Consider the following 18,831-nt stretch of genomic DNA (forward strand, 5'->3'; position numbering starts at 1 on the left):
GGGGGAAACATTTGCAGCTGGGGTGACACTGGAGAGTTTCTGAGGTACTTCATTTGTTAGTACTCCATGAGGCCATGGGAAAGGTCTGCTAATTTATACAAAACCTAATCACATCCTTTTACAATATATAAAAAACAACAATTATATAAATGCCTAACACAGATTAGGGACAAGTAAACTGGCTTAGAAAAATAAGAACAACTCCTGGACTAATTTTTAGTACCAAACCTGATTTCAGTCTCTTTTTGAGGTTCAGAAAATCTTGAATCATTTTTATGTGTTCCTCATTTTTTTATGATGATGATTATTATTATTGTATCTGCATTGCTGAGTTTAAGGAGGGACTGAAGTACCACTAAGCTCCTGAGATTTCCAGCCCAATTTTGTAGACCCAGACTGTTCTAATAATTCAGAAAAGAATCCCAACATTTGCACACTTATGAGCAGGTCCTTAACACCTACTCTGCAGTGTTTTGCTCAGCCCTAGCAGAGATTAGATTAGTGTTGGGTGACTCATACCCGTATATTTTTTAGGATGACAAGGTGGGTGAAGTAATATCTTTTATTGAACCAGCTTCTGTTGGTGAGAGAGACAAGCTTTTGAGCTTACAAAGAACTCCTCTTCAGACGTTGACTTTCTAATTGCCTGGGACCAACATAGCTACAACATTAATGTATGTTTTAGGATGGCTTTTAAACTTGTTTTAGCTATTTCCCTCTACCTGTGCCATTTATTATTATAGCGCTTTTCCAGTAGTTTAGATAGATAAGAAAGTCTATCCCCAGATCCTGATGCCCTATTCATGCTTGGTAGCACTTTACTGCACAAACAGTTCCAGGGAAGTCAGAGGGACCACTTGTGGAGTAAAGGGGTTCTCAACATGAACCAACACATCAGATCTAGCCCAGTGAAAGCTGGGGACACTTGAAGACAACATGTCCTACAGTACAAGGACAGCACCCTCTGCGGACACCAGAGGATGAACATCACTTGAGTAACATACTGTCCTGTGTCAAAAGAAAACTGAACAAAAGGAATAATGGGGAAATTAAGGAAAAATATAATGAGACGACAAAAGGCAAGAGGAGAAACAGGTAAGGTGAAAGAGGGAAGGGATACTAAATAAGGTTTATCTCACTTGTATCCTAAGGGCCTATAATAAAATATGATCATTAAGGGAGGCAAATGCAAAGTGCTACCCTTAGGAAGGAATAATCAATTGTGCAAATACAAAATGGAAAATGACTGCTTAGGAAGGAGTACCGCTGAAAAGAATCTGAGGATTATAGTGGATCACAAACTAAATAGGAGTCGCAATTCAGAGATGTATTAGCAGGAGTGTTCTAAATAAGACTTAATTATTCTATTTTACTCAGCACTGACTGGCCTCAACTGGAGTACAGTGTCCATTTCGGGGCACCACACTGCAGGAAAGATGTGGACAAATTAGAGAAAGTCCAGAGAAGAGCAACAAAAAGAATTAAAGGTCTAGAAAACATGACCCATGAGAAAACATTGAAAAAAATGGGATGTTTTTAGTCCAGAGACAAAAAAATTGAGAGGGACATGAGAACAGTCTTTGAGTACATAAAAGGTTGTTATAAAGAGGAGGGTGACCAATTGTTCTCCTTAAGCATTGCAGACAGGACAAGAAGTAAAGGGATTAAATTGCAGCAAGGGAGATTTAGATTAGACATTAGGAAACATTTCATAACTGTCAGGGTAGTTAAGCACTGGAACAAATTACCTAGGGAGGTTGTGGAATCTCCATCACTGGAGGTTTTTAAGAGCAAGTTAGACAAACCTCAGTCCTGCCTCAGTGCAGGGGACTGGATTAAATGACCTATTAAGGTCCCTTCCAGACCTACATTTCTATGAGTCTATGATTATTTATTTTTCCTTCTGCTCCCAGTCTCTTTGCTAGGCATGATGAGATATTTTTGTGTTTGTTTTTTCCTTTAGAAGTCTTGATAGATCTTTGACTGGACCACCTTACTTTTACAATGTTACTTGACCTGTTCGATATTTTTCCTTTTCCTCTTCACTCAAACCTGCCAGAGACATTGTTTTAATCCCTTTGTGCTTTTGTAATTTAACAACCTCTGATTGCAGTTGGCTATTCTGCAGACAGTACCTTCCTTTTTCTATTCACATTATATTCGTGATAGCTGTGAAGTGTCACTGAGCTTCTCCTTTATCCTTGTACCTTGATCTCCAATTATGTCTTTCTTTTTAATAGAGCTGCAATAAAGTTACAAAACTCTTAATATCAGGTTAAATCATTGTAACTTTGATTTATGGCTGTAAACACAAATACCTACAAAAGACTCTCATAATATTATGGGCTTGAGCCATCCTGTTAAACAGATGAAAGAACAAAACACATAGGGCCAGATCTTTAACTGGTATAAATTAATGTACCATTGATTTTAATGGAGCTACACTGCTTTATACCAGCTGAGAGTTGTCTTTGCACTCTTCATTGTCTGAGGAAGATGAGTCCCAGTTCTGTTAGAAACACTGCTGACTATTAACTTGCAGCTGACTTGTTCAAGCAGTTGATTTTCCTCGGTATTTGCAATATTAACAAGATATTCTTTATAGCACCATTGTAGAGGAAATATGTCTCCCTATTGCTGAGCAGGATGGACCACACTGAGCTATTGAATTTAAAGCAACTAGTTTCAATGGGGCGGTTTATTTGCTTAAAAAAAACAAACCCAATGTCATTGAGGTACAGAGTGACCAAATTAAAGCTAATTTCATTGGTGAACTGTGCTATTTTTCTTATAACAAATAGAGATGAGTTTTCAGCAGAAATAAAAAAGTTTTCTTCAAACACCATAAACTTTCCAATAGAAGTAAGAAGAGAAGCTTTTCGCCTTCCTTTGCAGGATGGGGCATGGGTCACTTGCAGGCTTCTACTAGTGTAAATGACGGATTCTCTATAACCTGAAGTCTTTAAACCAGTTGGTTCCCAAACTTGTTCTGCCGCTTGTGCAGGGAAATCCCCTGGTCGGCTGGGCCTGTTTGTTTACCTGCTGCATTCGCAGGTTCGTCCGATCGCGGCTCACAATGGGAGCTTCTGGAAGCGGCGCCCAGTAAGTCCCTCAGCCCGCACCACTTCCAGCAGCTCCCATTGGCCTGGAGCAGCGAACCGCGGCCAGTGGGAGCCATGATTAGCTGAACCTGCGGATGTGGCAGGTAAACAAACCGGGCCGGCCTGCCAGGGGCTTTCCCTGCACAAGCAGTGGAACAAGTTTGGGAACCACTGATTTAAACCATGGTCTGAGGACGTCAGTAACTCAGCCAGGGATTAGGGATCTATTACAGGAGTGGGTGGGTGAAATTCTGTGGCCTGCAATGTGCACGAAGTCAGACCAGATGATCACAATGATCCCTTTGGCACTTAAAGTCTATGAGCAAGCTTTTTGTACATTCAAGGCCAGATTGGGAAATCTGACATTATTCACACTAAATTTAGAAAACTTACATGCACATTCATGAGGTTTTTTAAAGGATAACTTTTCCAAAATTTTGAAAGCATTAAAGACTGGATCCCCAGCTGATGTAAATTAGCACAGTTGTACTGAAATCAATCAAACTATGCTGGTATAAGCTGGTTGAGGATCTGGCCCATGCTGTTTATCATAGGAGATTTTCACAATAAATCCTAAATCTGGAGGACAGAGCTAGTAATGGGACTAAATCACTTAGGATCATTTGAAAACCCTACCCCTAAATCTCTTCTATGAGATGCTTTCACAGCTGTAGTCCCTTGCCTTAGAAAAGTTTGCCTCTGGCATTCCACACCCTGCACTGTGGCTAAACAACAATGTAAAAGAAGCAGCGAGAGGCAAAAAGGAATCTTTTAAAAAGTGGAAGTTACATCCTAATGAGAAAATAGAAAGGAGCATAAACTCTGGAAAATGAAATGTAAAAATAGAATTAGGATGGCCACAGAAGAATTTGAAGAACAGCTAGTCAAAAACTCAAAAAGTAATAGCAAAAAAAAAAATGTTAAGTACAGCAGAAGCAGGAAGCCTGCTAAACATCCAGTGGGGCCACTGGATGATCGAGATGCTAAAGGAGCACTCAAGGATGATAAGGCCATTGCGGAGAAACTGAATGAATTATTTGCATCAGTGTTCACGGCTGAGGATGTGAGGGAGATTCCCAAACCTGAGACATTTTTTTAAGGTGACAAATCTGAGGAACTGTACCAAATTGAGGTGTAATTAGAGGAGGTTTTGGAACAAATTGATAAACTAAACAGTAATAAGTCACTAGACCAGATGTATTCACACAAGAGTTCTGAAGGAACGCAAATGTGAAATTGCAGAACTACTAACTGTAGTCTGTAACCTATCATTTAAATCAGCTTCTGTACCAGATGACTGGAGGATAGCTAATGTGATGGCAATTTTTAAAATGGGCTCCAGAGATGATCCCAGCAATTACAGGCCGGTAAACCTGACTTCAAACTGGTTGAAATGATAGGAAAGAACAAAATTGTCAGACCCACAGATGAACATAATTTGTTGGGGAAGAGTCAACATGGGTTTTTGTAAAAGGAAATAATGCCTCACCCATCTACTAGAATTCTTTGAGGGGGTCAACAAGCATGTGGTCAAGGGAGATCCAGTGGATATAGTGTAATTAGATTTTCAGAAAGCCTTTGACAAGGTCCCTCACAAAGGCTCTTAAGCACAGTAATCTGTCATGGGATAAGAGGGAAGGTCCTCTCATGGATTGGTAACTGGTTAAAAGATAGGAAACAAAGGGTAAGACTAAATGGTCAGTTTTCAAGACTGGAGAGAGGTAAATAGTGGTGTCCCCAGGGGTCTGTACTGAGCCCAGTCCTATTTAACATATTCATAAATAATCTTGACAAAGGGTAGACAGTGAGGTGGCAAAATCTGCAGATGATACAAAATTGCTCAAGATAGTTAAGTCCCAGGCAGACTACGAAGCGCTACAAAAGGATCTCTCAAAACTGGGTGACTGGGCAACAAAATGGCAGATGAAATTCAGTGTTGATAAATGCAAAGTAATGCACATTGGAAAACATAATCCCAACTATAGCTATAAAATGATGGGTCTAAATTGGCTGTTAAGAAAGAGATCTTGGAGTCATTGTGGATAATTCTCTGAAAACATCCACTCAATGTGCCGTGTCGGTCAAAAAAATCGAACAGAATGTTGGGAATCATTAAGAAAGGGATAGATAATAAGACAGAAAATGTTATATTGCCTCTATATAAATCCATGCTATGCCCACATCTTGAATACTGCATGCAGATGTGGTCACCTCATCTCAAAAAATATATGTTGTAATTGGAAAAGGTTCAAAAAGGGCAACAAAAATGATTAGGGGTATGGAATGGCTGCCATATGAGGAGAGATTAATAGGACTGGGATTCTTCAGCTTGGAAAAGAGACACCTGAGGGGGGATATGATAGAGGTCTATAAAACCATGACTGGTGTGGAGAAAGTAAATAAGGAAGTGTTATTTAGAGGTGATTAATAACAAGAGTCACTGTGGCAAAATCCTCAATTGGGACAAAGGGGCAATGTTTCCTAGATGGCTGGAAGGGCGAAAAGGTGCTTTACATTACTAACACCAAATCATTTAGACTTAGTGAGCAGCTGAACAAGACCCCCAAGGCTTCACACTTGGATATCCAGAGTACAGACTCCACTGATGGAAGTGGTGTCCTGGAAAGTTCCTCAGTGTGCTTCATATCAGCATCACTTTGGTCTTGCCGGAGTTCAGTTTGAGCTAGCTGTTCATCATTCAGATGCTTATCTCCTGTGTGACATCTTTGTATGGTATATGAGACATAAAAATGAGATATATACCTGGGTGCCTTTAGTTTATTGTTGGTAGTGGAGCCCACAGCATCTCACCACCTCTAAGATATGGGGAATGGCATAGATCCTTGTGGGACTTCATAGGTGAGGACCTTTAGAGAAGGTAAGCAGTTGACATCACCATTCTCTGGGTCCATTTAGAAAGGACAGATTGGAGCTAGTGTACTGCTTTGCAGTTTACACCAGCTCTGATGTGTAAGAATCATCTTGTGGTTAGTTGAGTCAAAAGCTGCAAAGAGATCAGTGAGTAAGTACTAAGATGTATCCTTCACCTAGCCACTACCCAGTTCCTGCCTTTTCAAGGCACACTAACTAGGAAGCATCATCTTTTAAAATTAATTTGTCTGTTTAAGATCTCCTTCAAAACCCCTACCACACCTTAATATGCAACTGGTCTGTGGAACCACAGAGAGGTACAGATGTGCCGTTAGATCCCTGAGCCCCTTATATCTAAGTCATACTGAAGTGGCAAGAGAGAAGCATGTTTTCGAAGAGTACCTATTTATGCATTTCAGTGTATTTATCCCATGATGTTGAGTTGTCAATTTTTCAACTTTCTTTCCTGTAAAGTGTACTGACACAGTGAGCATTTTTCATCCTTCTAGGTGGTGTTTGGAGTGTAGTGCTGAAAACCCTGAATATTTGGTTTTGCATTTTTAGAACTAGTTGACCTGAAAAAAAATGAACATATACAGTATTTGCAGATTTCCTGAAGGAGATATCAGTTTTGAATAAAACATATAAGCTTCAGTCCTGTTTTTTAAATAAATGTTTAACTTGAAAATTTGTCCTAAAGCATTTAGTGATCATCCCACAAGTGTAATATTATTCAGAATATGGTTCAAACAAATTTATCAGTATAACATTTTAGTATTTTATAGTATTTACATATTATATGGTAAAGTGACTTGAAACATACAAATACAAGCTAGTCTATTAGCATTGCCTAGTTAAAAATAAAGAGTTATGACAACTGACTTCATTAACAGATTATACAAATATAAACGAAATGAAGCTGAGTCCTTTGACAATGATAATATTTGCAATAGTTACATTTGGCCTGCAGGAGATTTTATATTTTATATATATATATTTCTATTCACTGGCATATAGTTGTAATTATATTACATTATTCTAGATGTCACAATCATGCTGGAAATGCTTCCGAATATTTCTAATAGGGACTATTAAACATGCATTTTACATTCTTGAAACTTGAGTATATGTTTGAGATTCTTACATTATGTGCCGCAGATAAGGATGTCTGACTTTTCCATTCAGTTTAAGTTATAAGACTCAGCAGGAAATCACACCGTTGCTGAAGTCACAATATTTTACTATATAGGGCCAAAGTTTCAGAGGCCTCGTTGCAGGCTACATTTATGCATGCACAATTTTATTTTTCACTTTCACCTTCACATACAAATTATAGAAATCACATGCACAAACCCATCAAAACCCATATCCTTCATCTGTCATGAACAAAACAATTTATACATATAACTGGTCAAACAGGGACCATGTTTAGAAAATTTGACCTATAAAACATCAGAAGACAAACTAGCCAGCTGACAGAGTTAATAATGGTGAAGCCAGAATAGAAAAGCTGACGACCTAAATTACTCAAATTGGATCCGAAAATAAAAAAAATTGAGGACAAATTTAAGAAGCTCCATTATAATGTACAGCATGAGAACCTTAAAAGGAACAAGCAGCAGCTAGGCTGTGTGCTTAAAGAAAATTTAAAACTGCATTATAAAGTTGTCACATCTGAAAATCATGTGGGGCTCTATAGCAGGGACACATGCGGACTGGGGCAGATGTGCCTGACTGAATGGTAGAGGCTAGGGGTCAGCTAGGGTCTGCATCGGGGAGGCTCCCCCACTCCCTAACAATCCCTCCCCCCAAAAAAACTGTTCCACACTTCTCCCACCCACACCTAACAACCCTCCAGGTTCACTCCCAGGCTCCTTTCCAGCAATTAGTTCCCTCCTTCTTCTGCTACCCCTGACTCCCCCAAGCACTGGGGAGCCTTTGCACTGCTTCTGAGGGGTGCGGGACATACATTTCTGCATTGTAGTTAAAATAAATTATTACTCAAAAGTCTCTGTAAATATGCCTAGTCAGGAATCTATGTGTCGAAAACATTTCCTGAATCTTTTTTGTCGTCTGTATTGTTACAGACAAACTTGCTGACAGGTATTTCGAAATAAATGACCATCATAATTGAAACTGGTGTGATTATATTGTGTAGTTATTTTGACAAATATTTTGACAGATGCCAGGGTCCCTTTTCAACTGGGCGTTCCTGTCGAAAACCAGATACCTGGCAACCCTACCCAGCAGTAAGAATATCAGATGCTCATGATTAGGACCAGATGCAATCAAACATCAGCAGGACCCTATTCACAGGCACTCTAGAATTTTAATATTCTTGATCTGAGTTCTTGTATCTTAGCCCCGCATCAAGCAAGACTCCTATTGTCTGCAAAGCTCAAAGGGTGATATGTAGTGAAGATGTTCAGGTTTCAAAACTCCCTCCAATCAATTTTCTGTGGACTGCTATAGTAATACATATTCAGTGAAATCTGTGCTCTTTACTTGGCTTGCTCACTACTAGATCTGGTCAGAAAACAATCACAAAAGTGTGTTTCCATATTTGTTCTGATGAAAGTTTTCCAAACAGCTCTACTACCTAGTTATCCGCTTTACTGATTCTTGGGCAGATCTTCAGCTGGTTTAAACCAAACTAGCTCCTCTGAAGCCTCTGGAACTGCCCAGATTTACACCAGCTGAGGATCTGGCCCTATGTATTTATGCTGCACCCACCACAGCAATATCTGAACGCAAGATCTGAGAACTGTGTCTGAACAATTATGCTGTTGACTCATGCTCAGAGGTGCTGAGCATTTCTCATTCCCATTTATGTAGTGTGTGAGAGTCCATGTACTTGGCACTTATACAAAAGAGAGAAGGCTATCTAGATGTAAAAATATATAGATGACTGGCTGGACACTCAGCTGGTTTAAATCAACATCATTCCATTCAAGTTAATAGAGCTATGATGATTTAGGCCGGCTGAAGTGCTGGCCTGATATGTTTTGTACTCCTAATGAATTTAGTTTTATTGGCTACCCTCTTACTAGCGAAACTCTGATCAATACTTCAATGGATCTGGGGATACTATCCTTTATTAATGGTACTACGTATGTCATTTACCGGCATTAACAGTTCTATACAAAAACACATCTCACTGAAATTCCTCAGATTCTGTACATCACCACAGGAAATGTTTATGAACCAAGGACAAATTAATCTCTACGGACTGACCGTATGTTTATAGTTCTATGAACTGTCCTTGCTCTCCTGTGGAAGCAGACTGGAACCATTAAAGTCAATAGCATTTTTGCATACATTTAAATACTAGCAGGATCAGGCTGTTATAATGGGGGCCAACCATATACCAGCACAAAAGGTGCACTATTTTTAATTTTGTTTTATAAAGAAAAAAAATGCCAGAGAATCATTATTATGGACACAAATCCATTGTTTTGTCCCTGTTGTCTTATTTGTAGGTAATGCAACTTCAAAATGGCCGCTAGATAATCAGCACTATGGAACAGGGCCCTTTTAACTGTTTGGGTCAATCTCACCTATAGGACAGTGCTGTGTACATTTACAGCACTATAGAAATCATAGCAAAAAGTGCCTACAGCTAAAAAGAAGTAATCCCTTCACAGCTGGAAACAAGACAAACCTTTACAATCTTGGCATGAGGCAAAACCTAATCCTTTTCCCCTCCATTTAAATATTCAGTAACATTTGAAATAATAGAGCAACATCATGTACGTGGTAGGTGAAGACAAACAAATCAAGCAATGCAATATTTCTTTTCAGCTAACTTTCACTAGCGCTGTCAATGGTGAGCCCCGGCTTTAAGTCAGTAGGACATAAATGTGCAGCCCCAATGGCATAATGAATGATCATAATTGCAAGCATAATGAAATGGATAAAATGCCTCCCCTGCCACTATGTCACTCAGATGAAACATAAAATGAAAACAAAAACAGCAGGTTGTGTGTCAGAGGACAGATCATGGTCATGGCTTCACTGTCAGTGAAGTTAATCATTGCTTTTAGTCACTCATTTGCATCAGGTCCAGAGAATTTCACAATCCACTTCCTATAATTCCACTTTCTTTTAGGACCAGATCCTAAATCCATTCAAGTCAAGTCAGTGACTCTTGGAGCCATCCCATTTTGCCTCTCTGAAGGGGGCGTTAGGAATAAAAGTGGCACCCACTTGTAGTGCCGATTGAACCGTGGTGGTGCTAGCCAAAGGCAGACATGGCATTAGTATCTCTCTCTCAATACAATGCCATTCAGGTATTCAGTAATTTAACATTTCCCCCTTTTTTAGTTTGTTGGTATAACCCAAATAAACATCTCAGCATACACAATACACATGGGCCCCAATCCTGCAAACATTCATGCTTAACTTTACACATGTGCGTAGTCCCACTGATATCACTCATGCTTAAAGTTAAGCATGTGCATAAGTGTTTGCAGGATCAGGGTGACCATCCTTTTTTCTTTGTTATGTATCACTAACCAGACATGTATAGAGAAGGTGCATGCGCTAGGTAACATTGGCATCAAGTGTCATCTTATGATGGATGCTGCAGGGAGAACCCAGCTGCCTCAGTTTAAAATACTGGAACAACTTATTCTTTGGGAAGGAGCTATTGAATGGATTTCCTGCTCAAAGTCTCCACAAGATGGCCATTCTCAATTCAAAGTATGTAAGTTTTGACATCTCATGATTATAATGTAAAATCATTACGTGAAAGAAATTCAAAAAATCCGAGCAAAAATGGTTGTATATCTCAGCAAAAAAAAAAGCCTAAAACCTTTTTTTCCCTGCAAAATTGAACTACTTTGAAAATTCAAAATGAAATGTGAAAATATTTGAGGTTTTAAAATACTATTTAGAAGATTTTGCACAGCTCTGCTGGATAATATAAACAGACTTCCTAGACAAGAAAACAATAGATTTTTTATTTAAAAGCCAACTTTGTTAACAACCAACCAGTGCTCTGTTATTTTTTTTACATAGGATGGTGTTACATAACAGAAGGTTAAAGGTTAAAGGACAGCAGCACAAGGCTCTGGCCTGATCTACACTACAAAGTTCTGCCAGCATAGCTGTGTCAGATAGAAGTGTGCAAAATTCACAAATTCACACCACCAATGCGACATACCTGTGCTGTCAGAACCCCTAGTATAGATGCAACTAAGCTGACAGAAGAGTGCTTCTGTCAGATCAGCTAATGTCATTTAGGGAGGTGGTGTTACTTTGGCCTGGTCGACATCTAAAAATGTAGGTCAACCTAGTGACATCGCTCAGGGCTGGGAAACAGTTTCATGCCTTGTGTGACACAGCTAGGTCTACCTAACCCCCAAAACAGATTCAAGTATGTTAATGGAAGACTTCTTCCATCGACCTAGCTACCACCTCTCAAGGTTATGGATTTACTACAGAGACAGAAAACCCCTTCTGTCACTGTAATAAGCATCTACACTGCAGAGCAACAATAGTGTAGCTGCAACATTGAGCTGAGTCCCTTGTAGTGTAGGCATACTCTATGTCAGCAGAACTCCTGTTGGCATACACAGCATCTACACTAGGGGCTATGCCGGCATAGCTATACAGGCATAGCTATGCCCATATAGGCTCAGTACTGTAGACATAGCCTCAGTCCTCTGGGCTTAGATCTTCAGTAATTTCACATTTTAACTTATGTTTTATGCACCAAAAAGTTTAAAGAAAAAAATAATGAATTGATTTCAAATTTTTTTAGTACGGCAGAGTTGGAAGCCAAAAAGATACATAAGAACAGGAATTCTAGAGCCTTCTATTTGTTTAAAAGCAAAATTAAAGAGAGATAGAACTCGAGACCCTGTTCCTATTTAAGGTTTAGCTTGTAGCTAGCTCTTACTTGGATGCAGAAGGGAGTAGAGTAAAGCCCCTCCACTCCACCTCTGAAGTCACATTAAACCTGCTCATAATGCGGCGCTCCCCATGCATATTGCTGCCTGATGCAACCCCTCATGAGCACGTGGGCAGGGAATTAGCAGGGAGAGTTGGAGCCATAGATCTGCCCCCTCACTCAAAGATGCTGGTCAGTAAATGAGAATGGGGTGGCAGGGGAGAATACATTCCTTTGCTGTAACAGATTATTCCCTGGCTAGTGCCAAGGGGAGCATGAGAGGATCTGTGATTCAAAGGATCTCTCTAATTCATGATGCCTCCCAGAGCTCCTTTTGGGGCGGTACAGTTTACACATTATCTCTTACTCAGGTCTGTACCTAAAGGCACAGTCTAGTCCTAATGTTAGTAGCAAAATCTCCACTGACTTCAGAAAGAGCAAGACCACATTCAGTGCATCACAATACATCATAGAATCCCAGTGTGTGTGCTGCCCAGTCAGATATTGTTTGCACCCAGTGTCTTTTAGTTTATGTGTTTTACTGAACTAGCTTTTCAGAAGGGCAGTTATCTAACCCCAGGTGCCTTCTCTCTGCTTTTTGGCCAATGTCTCTTGTAAGACTTCTGAAGCGAACCCCAAAGTGTCAGCTTGAGACAGAAAAGAGAGCTGGCATGTAAAAGAAGCCATTTGTCTGAGCTATTAAGTCTTCCTCAACCAGTCACCAGTAATGTAATTAATACGGGCTGAGATACCTGGTATTCAACACGCACTGAATCTGGTATCAAAACAAATTCAGCAGGAAAGGAGGAAGATTTGAGATAGAGGCTGGAGGCAAAGGAGAAGCACTCACAGAAAGTGCTTGCTGGGTTCTGGTGGGGTTGGAAGAAAAAAGAGGGAGTGACTGAGGTCACGTCTGCACAATTTTCAGAGGTATTTGTGGAAGGAGAGTGATTAGAGAAAATACAACATGTACGAAAAAAGCCAGCAGGACAGGGGATAAACCACTAATCTGATTAAAGCATCTTCATCCAGGTGACTTTCTTTCCTCTATCTTTTTAATACAAGCACCTGTCCCTTTGCTGAGCTATCAGAATGTCCTTCCCCAACAAGATGGCAACATTTTCACTCAGTTGACATACTTTCGCAGAACATCTCCAGGCATTTAGGAGAGCAAACCCCCGGTGTGTGAGTGCACACTGTCGCTAAACATACCCCCACTGATTTCCACAACATATGGCAGATATCAAGCCCTTCTCAACAGGGCTGCTTTGCTTGTGATTTGGACAGTGCAACATACAGATTAGAATCTCTGGCTCAAATCCTGGCCTCATGAGCAAAGCCTGAGTAAACAGGCCTTGCCTAGGGGATCTCAGCACAGATCAAGGGAACAAATCCCTCCTCTGAAGGGTATAGGGCAACAGCAGTGCTGCTCCTAGGGCGCTATTACTGTAGTAGAGGATTCCACTCCCTCTATATGTGGAGGTTTGGCCAGAGGATCCACATATTCACAGATCCACTTGCCATGCCATGATCCTCCCTTCCACATAAAGATTTCCCCCCCGCCCCAGGCTGCTGCACATACATCGGGCTTGGCAACTGCTCTCCAGCCCACATGGGCCATGCCTTCCTGCTGCATGGAAGAAGTGGTTCATTGTGCTTAAAGCTGTCCACTCCGGCAAGAGGATGGGGCAGGATGTGGATCTTTGTAGTTTGCATAATGATATATTTTTCAGGGCATCCATGAAAGTGATAACAGGGTCAATATTTTTGAACTGTTGAATCTCAACAACTATATTGCATTCCTGTTAGTTATTTACAACCTTCACATCTCATAGGGCAGCAATAATTATTGCACAAATGGTTCATTAAGGGCCTGAACCCAACACCCATTGAAGTCAGAAAGGTACCCACTGACTTCATGAAAAATGTAGGTGGTAACAATTAACATATTAAAACAAGACAGTAGATACTTAGATAATAGATTATGGCAGAATTCAATATCTATGGACTATCCATTTTCAAGGAGAGTCCAAACTTTTGGAAATAAATAAGATGTGGAGCTGTCACCTAAACTTCTAAAGGAAGAAAACTCTCTATCCATGTGCTCCTTTCTCATGCATCTGTCCACAATTTCCAAATGTGAACCAAATCAGTCTCCTTTATCCTTGTGTCAGGACAGATGGGATAGGGAGGAATGTGGCTTTTAGCTAAGAAGCTGTTTTCTTATATCAAGACAAGGAAAAGGAAATTATTAAAACATATAAATAGTTGTTTCTGTAAGTGGCCACTGAGGATCAGATCCTCACTCATGCAAACTGGCAACTCCAGTGACTTATGCTAACGTACACCAGCTGGAGCTCTATAGGGAAATAAGCATTTTGGCCAAAAGAGGATAATAGTAGGTAACCAGCCACCGTGTTGGGAGGAGATTTGTTGTGGATAGAGGAATGGAAGAGTCTCCGTGGTTTCAAATACAGTATTGATAAATACTTACTAGTTTCCCCAAACTAATACAGTCCCTAAATATAATGCCTTCATGCTGCCTTATACCTGAATTATTTTACCCTATTCATAAATAACATGAATTCTGCAAATACTAAGGCAAGTTTGCACATCTTGCTTAATCACTGAAAGCATTTGGCAAGATTTTAAGTACCTGTAAACACCCTAACTTCTCACTGCTTTTCTGAATTACAAACCTTTAGAGCCTTGATTAATTAAGATACTTGTTTTATAAATGCCCTAATATAGGAATGTACATAATGCCTGATCCAAAGCCCTTTGGATCAAGCTGGGAATTGTCTGGCAAATGATCTGTGCTACATCTCTGTAACACCACCTTTACTCATGATCAGCTTTTCACATTCCATTGGAGTAGCCAACAAGCAGGTGAGGTTATTGACCTGTAAAAAGGCAGATTCTCCTGAGCACTGTATAATGGGTAGAGTAAGTCTAGTAGCTGTGTAATTAACTCACAATTATGTAAGCAATAAAGGCATAATTTAAGATTATTAATACGTTTAAAATGATAAGGAATTTTCTGGCATTTAATTAACATTTACCAAGACAGTCTACAGCAAATTAAATATCAATTAACAAAAATACTGACATTTAGTTGGATACTCTATTAGTTGTCACAATTATTAACTCGATATTGCTGGCTTTTTAAATTCCAATTAAGTGCCTAAATATTCCTTACAATTTTTATGTACTGAAAATCTAATTATATTTGTGTCTTATAATTTTAACTTGATTACAAATCATCTTTCCTATTAAATCTCAATAAATGTTCTTTTAACTGTCAATTGATGCTTAATTGACACAAGTGTCTAATAAAACCGCAGACTTATTTTTTACTTTATAAATAGCTGAACTCTTAGACATAATGTTTTCCCTTTACCGTGCCTGGAATATCAGTGTACTAGTGCTTATGTCTGAACTGAGGCCTCCGACTTGCTGGAAGTTGTTTGTTTCCAAATCAGTAAGGACGCAAAGGCCTAGTGCCTCAAAAGTATTTAGGTGCTTAACACTCATTGATTTCAACCTAAATAGATTTGAGATTGAGGCCAAAGTTACCCTTTCAGACAACTAACAGAATGCACGGGAAGTCAATGCCTTAAACAATAAACATAGGCTAGAGCCTCAGCTGGCCTAAATTGAAGAAGTTCCATTGATTTTGTTAGAGCCACACTGAATTACCAGCTGAAGATCTGGGCCAGTACTTGCTTTCATAGAACATGGGGAAGGTGATCCTTTTTACAGATCACATGGAATTCTTTAAGTGATGTTTCAGAACATGGCAGGAACACTATGAAGACAACTCTTGAATCCTTTAGTGAGGCAAGACTTTTATTGATGCCTAAAGGCTAGGAGAGCAGCCACTGTTCCTCTCCACCTCCAATGTGCAGTGGTCCCAGGTCAGGATTAAGTGGTTCAGTCCCATATTTAGCATTGTGAGTATATGAGTTAGTGTCAGAGCATAATCACAGTGCAATTTCAGTACATTCTGTCTAAAGTTATTAGCCTTGATTATGCCCTCAGCCACACAAAGGAGCCAAAATGTGGTGGGAACAACCCCTCTGGGGAATGTGTGATATAAGAGAGTTCTCTGGCCCGTGTACAAGCAACACAATGGCTTTCTGCCACGTGCACTTTCAGCCTCTAGTATGAGAGATGTGGCCAGAGACCTGCCATGCTTCATCTATTCTCGGCCGTAATAACTGCCCACTGGGAACCCTTGGTATCGGAGAGTAAGTTAGAGCTGTTCCAGAATCCAGAGGGTCACAAAGATGGTGTGCAGCCACCTTTGTCCTTCCCTCTTAGCTGCATCGAGCTTCATTTGTCCAGAACTTAGAGGCAGGGACAATGTATTATAAAATATAACTGATCCATTTGAACATGTAGACTGCATAACAAGAATTGCACCTCAGGATCAGAAATACACAAAAACCAATCAGCCAACCAACCAAAAAATACCCTAATACTCCTTCCCACCCCCCACCGGCGTAAGAAGTGAGAAAGAAGATTTCACATGTTCATATCAAATCATAATTTTTAAACATAACTTTTTACCTAAAGCAGGAAAGAATATTAAAATTCAGCTACTTCAGTTTCAGGGGGCTGCAGTATTCTTTTCACTTCCCACCTCACCCTGCTGTGCTGTGTGATGCTGAAACAGCTGCCTAGTTTCATCCAGAGGTGGCAGCATTTCAGCAGCGGGTGCAAAGATTTACATACAGACATAGGTACTGGAACTGGGGGTGCTGTCGCATCCCCTGGCATCCTTTATATACAGGGTTTACAGTTTGGTTCAATGGCTCTCTGCACCCCAGCATAACAATTGTCCCAGCACTCTTGCATCCAGATCCCCACGTACCAGATGCAAACTCTCACAATCCATTGTTAATGGGAAAGGGAAGAGAGAAATAGATGTCTGCACAGGTACAGTTCTTTGGGATTTTCTGAGATGCAAGGCAATATATAAATATAGGCTGCATCAATTCTAATGGGTTTAACAGTGGGAGCCAGCACTCATAGAAGGCCTGAATAGAGTCCATGCCGATGCTCTTCTGATCCAAGTTATTTCTTAGGAGGTCAAGTCATTCCTTTCCTTTGTCCTATCGCCTGTCCAGGAGGTTTGACCTGCCCTCCTGAGCAGCCTCTTTCCCAGGCTCCAATCCCAGTCAACTCCATCCCTTGGGAAACTTTTAAAAAGTAATTAACTTTTAAGCAATCACTGTAGAATTTTAACTTGTATCATGCTCAATAAATATGATGTTCTGACAGGTGACTTGGCCGCACTGGCAACTGAAAATGCCCTTCCATGGATCCGGAAGTGTGGGGTGATCAAAAAGGGGAAAGCTGATAGCAAACAAACTGACCATCCTAGTAACTATAGTGCTAGTCTTCCAGTAACGTCCTTACACATGCTTAGACATCCAAAAATGCTGCTCCTATGGGATCCAATCCTGCTGCCTATTAATAGTAGCGTTGAAGTTGATAGGGCTACTGGAATGAATAATTGCTGAAGGACCAGATCTATGGTGCATATGCTGGTAATAATCACTATCACAAAGGTAAGCTATTATTACAACTGGAATTCGCTACACATTTGTTTTCCTCCAGCTGGCTTCTCTAACACAGCATTTAGCACTTAGATCAGTTTGTACTTTTCTCTCTGCTGCTCTAAGAAGTGAAGATACAAGAAACAACAAAGGCTTTTAGATAACTCCAAGTTTAATATATTTCTGGATTGTTTAATTAGAGAAACAATTTAGAGGTTGAACAGCAAACTAATAAAAAGTACTTAAATTAGGCCTATTTAAAAAAAAAAAACACACAACCGAGAAGCTGGGCTACATCACTTTGCTTTCCCGATACATGAATGGTTATTTAAGAGGGGCAGGAGCTAGTGCAATGCATAAATGAAGAAACAAAAGCCATATTTTTTTCTTCACCCATTAAAGACTATAATCATTCCATGAGCAGTATCTGGGATAAATAAGCGAAAAAGAAAGAAATTAGGGTTATTACACTTTGATGCGGACTATGTATCAAGCCAATGAAAGTCAAAACTCACTTTTATTGGGCACAGATTTCCTGGAAACTTTTCAATCACATAAAGATAAAAGCCATAATTATTACCTTTGGCTTAGCATAGTCAATCAGCAGTTTCATGCATACACTGCACACAGATAGAAACTGAAACCCAGATTTTATTTTCCTTCAGCTTTCTGTGCATTTTAGGGAAGGAGAGGGGGTAAAAGCATGATTTTTCAGGTAGATATTTGTATTATTTATAGTTTTACCATTCCAAAAGGGCCTCTGGCAGCTGCCCTCGCATACAGAAGAAGGCACAATTCCCAGAAGACTGGACATTTACAAGCTGCAAATGAGCAGCTGCACAACTTGCCTGTTTCTAAGCTTCCCATTAGGAACGTGCTAATCCATATATATTTGCAAATTGTTATGATTATTGCTCAGAGATGGCATCAGTTGCAGCTGCAGCAATTCGGAAAACATTTCAGACTTATGATGGCTGGAACAACACAGAAATTATAATCATCTGTCATCCATCACTATTGCTCCTTCAGCTGATTACACCAGCCAACAAATCCCAGGCACGCAGACTGTAAAAGAGAGAGCATTAAGAGCCCAAGCCACTAAATCTCTCTCTCTTTCCTATTCCCCCTCTCATCATCTTCTCTTTCAGGGCTTAATCCTCTACTGCTGAATTCAATGGACGTTTTTCCCCCATTCATTTCAGTGCGCCACAGATCAGCCTTCTACTCTCCCCTTTCTCTTTCATATCTTCTCTCATTTCCTCTCTCTTTTTCATTTAGCCCTGTGGGGACTGTTTGATTCTAACTGTAAAAGTACGAGTCCAAATCAACCTTTGAATCCCAGCCATAGCCACTAACCAGCAGTAGTTTGTTTGAACAATATCTCTCCAGCAAAAGTGTGTGT

At 40.0% G+C, this 18,831-nt stretch overlaps 1 long non-coding RNA gene across 4 annotated transcripts in view; it reads right to left on the reverse strand.

Annotated features, from left to right (window-relative positions):
- LOC120407263 overlaps positions 1–18,831 on the reverse strand; it is a 234,434-nt gene that overhangs the window by 14,258 nt on the left and 201,345 nt on the right. For 3 of the 4 annotated variants that reach the window (XR_005599865.1, XR_005599866.1, XR_005599864.1), the window contains one exon: positions 17,687–18,494. The exons of the other annotated variant lie outside the window; for it this stretch is intronic. This is a non-coding gene — a long non-coding RNA (uncharacterized LOC120407263). Of the gene's footprint in view, positions 1–17,686; positions 18,495–18,831 lie in introns of those variants that run through there. 4 annotated transcript variants of the gene reach the window in all.

This window comes from Mauremys reevesii, linkage group 6, assembly GCF_016161935.1.
Source record: "Mauremys reevesii isolate NIE-2019 linkage group 6, ASM1616193v1, whole genome shotgun sequence".
Classification (NCBI taxonomy): Eukaryota; Metazoa; Chordata; order Testudines; family Geoemydidae; genus Mauremys; species Mauremys reevesii.